This window comes from Telopea speciosissima, chromosome 7 (assembly GCF_018873765.1).
Source record: "Telopea speciosissima isolate NSW1024214 ecotype Mountain lineage chromosome 7, Tspe_v1, whole genome shotgun sequence".
Lineage (NCBI taxonomy): Eukaryota > Viridiplantae > Streptophyta > Magnoliopsida > Proteales > Proteaceae > Telopea > Telopea speciosissima.
This window is the reverse complement of record NC_057922.1, coordinates 41,130,009-41,138,712: the sequence shown is the minus strand read 5'-3', so window position 1 is coordinate 41,138,712 and position 8,704 is coordinate 41,130,009.

The following is an 8,704-nucleotide window of genomic DNA, read 5'->3' as shown; positions in this document are numbered from 1 at the left end:
ACCCGGATTACCCCTGATGTCATATGACATCATTATATAATTAGAATAAGCTATTAGGTACGAAATTCTATTAAAAATCAGATTTATGAATTAATTTTCAAAAATAGATTTTTACTTTTTAAAACAAACAGCCGCTAACTTAACCACTACCTACATATATACCATAATTAGTTTTAAGAAACCAATTTACAAACACAGATTTTACTTTTTAAAAACAAACAACACTTTACTTAAACACTATCTATATAAACCAACCTATTTCACTATTCCCTTAACTAAAGGAATCAAAAATCGATTATGCTAGGAAGGCTTAGAGAAGAGATAGAAAAGAAGGAGAAAGGAGAAAAGAGAAGAAGAAGGGAAAAGAAGGCTGAAACTTGGGGCTGGTTCTCTCCATCGGAAATTGAAGCTTGGGAATCCAATTGGTAACCTGGCTGCTTGATTCAAGGCTGCAGTCTACTGATTTCAGGTAAGCCATAAAAACTCTTGTTGTTCCCATCTTCTCTTTCTCTAATTTCAGCCTAGACTCTGCCCAAATCTGAAATTCTGCCATTAAAGCTTATGAGTAAAGCTTTAATAACATAAATTCAGCAATTATAACATGTTCTATGTCAATATGGTTTAGGTATACCTGAAACACCATTGTTGTTTCATTATTAGAGTCTGACAGACTCTAATAAACAAGTAATGAACCCTAAAACAGTAAAATTAGGAATTATTGGACAAAATCTGAAATTGGACCCCTAAATTGACCAGTGACCCATCTCTGATCTCTTTAATTGAACCTATTTATGGTTCAGACCTGAAATTGGCTGCTAATTTCTTGTTGTCCATCAAATTGCAGCTGAACCCAATTAAATTAAGGAACTCTAAGTTAAAAATTTGGGGTTAATCTCTTTAAACCCTCAAATTAATTATAATTTTTATAATTAAATCACAATCCCAGGTTGACCCACCTTAGAACAGTATAAAAATTGAATTGGTGGCCTGCATGTGAAGATCAGAGCACCTGGGCCAAAAACCCCAATTCTGCCCTCTGAATTCGATCCAATATTTTTGGACAGAAAATGCCCCTGGACCCTTGGTTAGACCTCAAACTGCCTCCTAACCCTATTACTTGATGTTTGTCATTGTTTTAGGACTACTTTTGGCTTGTTCTTCATTGTTCTTGCCTGGTTACTGCAGTTACACCTCCCTAGACTAGTCTATCATCGCCAGGTAAGGGGATTTTGACCTTAATTTCGGTGTGTTTATTTTATTAATTTCTATTTGTTAAATCCTGCCATACCATGCATCATAATAATACTCTGAACATGTAGTTTTATAGCTTTCTTCTTCTTTGCATTAGATGTGCATGTTATGAGGCTGCATTTCCATATTGCATTTGCATTTATTACTTGATTTCTTGGAGGTTATTACGATGATGATGTTGTTGGACAGAATTACTGTATTATCTTATGTTGATTCATGTGTCATCATGTTAGTATGTATATGGTTAGGATTTATCATGAACCCAGTGCTACGACCCTAACCAACAAGGGTTGAGGTGTTGGTTAACCCGTGGTAGGTCCGAAGGGTAATACCCAGATGCCATTCACTGTCTCCATGTTAACGATCTGCTCCGCTGTGGGAACAATAGTAGGATTAGTCTTTGCGGGTCTGCTAGGGTCCGATGGTTCATGCCGAAACTGACGGGTCTTCACTGTAGTAGAATGCTTTCGCTCTGGTGACCGACGGCTGGTTATGATATTCCAGATCCGAGGTTAGTATGCTGCTACAGTAGCACTTATACCTCATGAGACTCAATATTGCTGTTAGATGCATTCTTAGATCTAGGTCATTCATCATGGACTATTTGCACTTGCTTGTATGTTACCCTTACTGGGCTCAGTGGAGCTCACCCCCATGGTCAACCTTATTTTTTAGATGATATGTCTACTACTGCTTCTAGTGCTTCTGTGGGAGTCTCCTCTACTCAGGACACTCCTTCAGCTCTCGGGGTTGATACTCCTCTCTTGGTGGAGCAAGATGTTTCATGTTCTTGCGACGACTATGCCTTCTCCTGAGTCATCTGGCTGACAGGCTACCTCTTTTCTTTCTCTTTTGGTATAAACACTTTTGTGTAGACTATTGTATATAAGTCTTTTGGGTTCTTGGGTTACCTTTGTGAACTTACCATGTAACTCAGTTTCACTTAATATATATACTGTTATTATCACTAGATTTTCTTTATTTACTACCTTATTCTTATATTTAATTGCTTCTGCTGCATTTAAATTCTGTATTTGTGAATGAGATCGCGAATAGAGTATAGTACTTGCGATCCTGGTGGATTGGTTGGATGTGAGACACATCTAGCCACACTTGGCCCTTATAAACTGGGCTGGGGTGTGACAGATATGATTTATTTCACTGTTTCCCTTTGTTCTACATCATCACCATGAGCATTATAAGTATCATTAAATGCTTTCTCCATCTCAGCATATACAAATGGAAGAGTGAGTTTATGATCCCCATCAACTAATTTTAAGACTTTAACAAGGGGAGCAAAACATTTACGGATGGTATAAGTAATTCTCCAAAAAGTCTCCCACAAAAATTGGAAATGCTACTCTTGTTGATGCTTTCACGTGTGCTCGTGCTCCCATTGGCTACTCAATCGGTTGAGGAATTGGTCTTCCATAACATACATTCTATAACGGATAATTTAAAATCATACTCACAGATGTTGCAACGTAAGTCTATATAGGATCTTAAATATGAAACAACGGAACATAAAAACATTAAACACTATACGGATGGCTCCAACATTCCATAGGACTGAAATATTAAAGATTATTTACATCACATATCCATCTTAAAACTACTATATATATCATCATCAGGTCACTCTTATTTCATTTTCATAAAAATGTAAAATTCTCATCATCAAAAACCTATCACTCTTATTTCATTTTCGTAACAACGTAAAATTCACATTATCAAAAGTTTTTTAATCACTGTCATCATTTCCCAAAATACCCTCTTCATACACATGAGTCAAAAAAAAAAACAAAAGCATGTACTCTATCTTCCCTCCAGAATCTCCTACTTAGAAGGTGCTATAAAATTCCCTCTGCCTCCAAAGGCATACCAGTGCAGCAACACTAGACATGTTCTGGCTCTATAGAGAATCATAAACAGTAGGGTGGGCTTAACTAGCCTAGTGAGAAGAATAAGGTTTTTTTTTTTTTTTATATGAAGTTTGAGTTAAAAATAGTACCGTAAACGCATGGATCGCGTGTAGCTAACGGGTCGAACACAAGAAGGGAGTAGCAAATTATTTCAGCTCTTGAGTTGGGCAAAGTGCAATGAGACTTGAGGAGTGTCTCTAAGCACTAACTAAAGACAAGATAATGAAAGCAATAAAATATACTAACAATAAAAGCAACTAACAAGCAATGAAAGTAAATCTAACTACGATAAAGAAAAATTCAGATTTGGAAAAGACAACTTAGGAAAAAGATTCCACCCATGAGATAGGGTAAAATCAATGCTCAACATCACCATTCCAATGCATGCTAATGAACTAGGTCAATAGGGTATAAGGGCCAATGGGCTGTCATAGCTTATGAGTTAATGCACTAAACTAGCATAGAACAATAATGATCATATGAGGATCTACATGAGTTGCATTGACAAACATGCATATGGGCTCCAATGTTGACATACATAGTTTGGATCTAATGAAATCGACAAGTATGCATATGAATAGTTAGGGGGCTGACATGCATCATGCGAATGAATCAAAAGCACACAAATTCCATCATAAGATTCTAATCAAATAAAGCACAAAAGCAATGTAAAACACCGACCCTTCCTTCTCCCATGGCTTCTTCCTACCCTAAGTTGAGGGATTTAGTTGGCCATGAAGAAAACACAAGAAGGAGATAGGATTGATGGAAGCAACATAGAAAATAGATGCAGAAAAATAAAATTAAGATAAGAACTTCCCTGATGTGAAGAGGTTTAGAGGATGAAGAAGAAGAAAATCCAGCTTTGCTTGTAACTTGAAAAATCCAACTTGAACTTGAACTTGAAACTTGAGTGTAATTACAACTTGAATTGAAAGTAAACTGGCCTAAGAATTATATTAACTATAAATAAAAAATCATTGAACTTAAATTAAAAACTGAAATTACATCCATGAAAATAAATGTTGAAAATAAATCTAAAGCCTAGGAATTAGAAAATAAGGAAAAAGTCTAAGGGAGAGACTAGGGAGAAGAGAGGAGAAGAGAATAGAATAATCCCCTTAATGAGGGGAGGGGCTGATCCTTATATAGAGGAGAGAGGGTAGACAATTCATGGAAGAGATAGAGATGTGGGAAGGTGAGGTGACATGAGAGAAAAGAAAGGAAAGAAATTAGGAAACCGTGGAGTGCAAAGAAGAGAAATTAGGAATATGAAAGACAGAATCCCAGAGGGAGAGGGAGAGGAGAGATGGGAACCGTGGGAATTGGATTGGAACTTTAGGCAAAGTCATTCTTTTTGCTATATCTCTCCATCCTGACTCCAAAACGATTCAACCCAAGAACGAAAAGTGCACCAAATAATTCTACGAACACAACGAACCCATATTTAATATGTTTTGGAGATTTTTAAAATATCAAAATTACCATTATGCCCTTATCTCTCTTTCTCAGGGGCCCGGTCCGCACAAGTGCATGAAACTTGAACTTCTTGACTTCAAAGTTGTCGTCTCTTGCTTATATGGATGAAATCTTTGACCAACCTTTGACTTTTGCCCAAAAATTTGACTTTGATAAAAAAAAAAAAAGAAGGTTGACTTTTGACTTTCTTCCCACTTTAGCTCCAAAAGTAGCTTCTTTTCTAGAATTTCCTTCTCTTCCACTTGAATTGACCTAAAACCTAAAAACAGAAACAAAACACCCGAGTAGCACTGTTCCTGTTATACCCGCATCCCGGATCATAATTAATTATTATTTCTTCCCCGTGACGTGTGGTTATCACTGCCACGTGCTGGTGAGCTGTTCTCACTGGTGGTCAAACCCAGTTACAAATTATTGACCATGATACGGGCTTACCATTGACACACCATGGCAATGGAGAAGTAAGTTTTAGCCCTTGGCTTATTTATTTATCTTTTTCCTCGATGCCCTCGAAGTGCGGGTCAAGATTTACACCGCCCGGGCTATTTTAGTTGAGTTGGGAATATTCTATTTGTGAGTCCCCCTTATTTAAGGGAGCGTGTGATGGGCTTATAATCCCATGGTGGATGGACCCATCCCCAAGTGGGTTCTTTTCTATTTGAAACCTGTGGGCATGCCCATTTAGTTAAGAGGCCCATTCAACTTAAGGGCCCATTTGACTCTATTTGACCCAAAGATGGGTTAACCCATTCCTTTACCCTAAATAAGACCATGGGTCAACCCATTAAGCCATCTTGGATCCACCCATTTAACTCTTAACCCATTTGACATGTGAGATCAAAAAAATGGGTTTTATTCTATTTCTTACCCAACCAATTGGACCCATCCCCAAGTGGGTTCTTTTTTTTTAAAACCAATGGGTCAACCCATTTAGCTATTGACCCATTTAACTTAAAGGACCCAAGGCCCATTTTCTATAAATAAGACAAAGGGGGGGGGAGAAGGATTCATTTTCATTTCTTCTCCCATCTAGCCTAAATCGTGGAAGAGAGAAAGAGGAGAGAAAGGAGAATGAAGAAAGAAGAAAGAAGGAAAGAAGGAAAGAAGAAAGAAGGAAGGAGAAAAGGAGGAAGAAGGGTGGAGAATCTTGGTTGGAGGTTTGAAGATCACTTCTTGGAGCCTCAACATGGAGCCTTCTACCTTGGGGTGGGTAAGCCATTCAATCCCATCTCTTTTCTTCTATTTTGGGTTTTGGGGTTTGAGAAATGGGAGAAATTCGACCTAGGGTTCTCTTGGAACCTAAGGAATCGATGGAACCTCTAAACCTAGATTATGGTGGAGTTATTTCACTCCATTACAAGCCCTAAGCCTAAGTAATCTCTTTCCATTTAAGAAATTTAAGGTTTCTACCATATTATGTCCTAATTTAGGTTCTCTTTGTTTTCTCTTAAATCCATGGGATTACATGGACCTAATGAGGTCTTAGAACCCTAATGGACCTAGGAGGAAGCTTTCTTGAAGCCTCCCTACCTTTAAACCCCTTGGAAAATGAATCCCTAGTGAGAAACCCTTCAATTTTCGGTTCTGCAGGTATGTGGTTTTACACTCGGATTCAGTTTTCTGAAACCACACCTGCAACCGACCTTGACTAAAACTATCCTAAGCCCCTGGTTAGCTAGGATTTACATGTGGTTTTAGACCTGCAAGAAACCACCCTGAAATTACCTTCCCGAGAAGGCCCCTGTGAAGGTCGGATTTACACTCGGTTTCAGTTTTCTGAAACCACATCTGCATCCGACCTTGACTAAAATTGTCCTGAGCCCCTGTGAAGGTCGGATTTACACTCGGTTTCAGTTTTCTGAAACCACATCTGCAACCGACCTTGACTGAAACTGTCCTGAGCCCCTGGTTTCCTAGGATTTACATATGGTTGCAGAATTTGGGCATGAAACCACTCCTGCAACCACTCTACTTCTGAAACCTTATACTTAAATGATTTATGGGAGACCTTTTGGGGATCCGTCCCTTTACTTAATTAACCCTATTTTCACTCTTTATTTAGGTTTAAAGTTTTCATCTTGTGACGTGTTACTTGATTTCGGCGACAACTCATAACATCGGGGCATAACACATATTGTGAGTGGGTTTGGTTGTTTGGGCTTGATATTATTATTGCATTGTATATTATGTCATCATTATAAATTATTAAGCATGCTTGCGCATATTGCATACTTTTATATATGAATGTTATGATGTTAATTGGAGATGCTTTACTTTGATGGGTCTCGGTGCCGGTGGGTGCCGGTGCCGAAACCCCGGATAATATATATATTTATGAAGAAATTATGTTGAATGTTATGTTGAATCATGCGCGTGCGTCTTGTGTAACCGGGCACTAAACCGGATGAAAAGTTGATGCGCCGGATTACCTCTCGGGACGATAGGACTTGCATGTAGCTGTGGCTTGGATTTTACACCCTTATGCTACGACCCTTACCAACAGGGGTTTAGGTGTTGGGTAATCAGTATACCGGATTCCGTGGAGGTGGGAGAGGCCGATCATGGTAGTATTGGTTATCGAGGTCTGCCAAGTGGTCTTGGAGGCTTCGATCGGCGTAGGTCCCAGGTGACAATTGAGGTTTCATTGTGGCGATAAGTTAAGTGACCCACAGTGTCTCCCGAGTTGTCACAGTAGCATATGCCATTGACTTAGTTGTGATGTTAGGTGGAAAAATTACTTAACATATGCATGCATCATTGGACTATGTGAATTGTGTGTTTGTGCATCCCCATCCCCTCACTGGCTCAGTGGAGAGCTAACCCCCTCGTGTACACAATTTTTAGATTATGATGCAGGTACGGAGGAGCCGGAAGCTGTGTTAGAGGAACATGGCAACGGGTGTCTTTGTGACAATTGTGCCTACGGGCCGTGAGAATTCTAGGGACTTGTTCCCCTTTTGTTTATTTTAGGGCGTAGGCCCATGTAAAAACATTTACTGTTATACCCTTGTTAATCATTATTAGATGGTAATGAAAAATAGATTAACTACAGTATTTATCATCTAGGCTTTGATCATCTTGTAACTATTGATTTTATACGCTTCCGCAAAAACTACTGATCATTTGGAATGTAATATTTCCCCTTTCCGCACTCTGATATTATATTGTTTTAATATTAGTTATGACTGTGCGTTGGGACACTGTGTCAGTGATCCTGGCAGCTTAGTAGGATGACAAGCGTTGTCCTAGTCACCCCTTATAATGTATTTTATCCCTTGTCTGGGATAGGGGCGTGACAGAGTGGTATCAGAGCCATGATGCTCTGCACCGACCACAGTCTCGCGGACTCTTGATTTACTCTCCACAATTAGGTTCTAAACTAAAAATCTTCAAGAACATAAATGATGGTGTGCAGACATAGGAGAAGACTGATTGTGGTGAAACAAGAACTTAGAAGATAATAGGTAACATGGAACTTAGGACTTGAACCATAGGCTGTAAAGCTACAACTATATAATTGCTTGGTTGAGCCTTAAGTAGGTCATAAATGGGTAACTATATGTTAAAATTCATAAACAATAATGAACCAATTATAACCAAGCATAATTATCAACAATGATTTAAACAAGAAAGAAGTAAGCAAATACATAGAGATACATATAAGATTAATTACAAATATTCAATCGTTCCAAATCTTCTTGGGAGGCGATCATATCCTTCCCATTTCAACATTCATGATTTCATCTATTCCAACAAAGACATATGATTCTATCCTGCTCAATCAAAAGATACTAATCTAACACCATGATTGTTCCAGATTCTCTGCTTCGGCATAACTGTGTCTTTCCCAACTCAAAATGCAAGATCTCATCTGTTCCAACTCAAAACATTTGATTCTGTTCATCTCAGATTAAATATACAAGTCTACCATTTCTAAAAGTTCCCAGTTGTTCATCCTAAGACAAGAACTATAAGAACTGATCCGGGATAACTTTAATTGTTGAGAGAAAGCTGAGCTAGACATTGCACCACCGCCACCATCGCGACCAAGA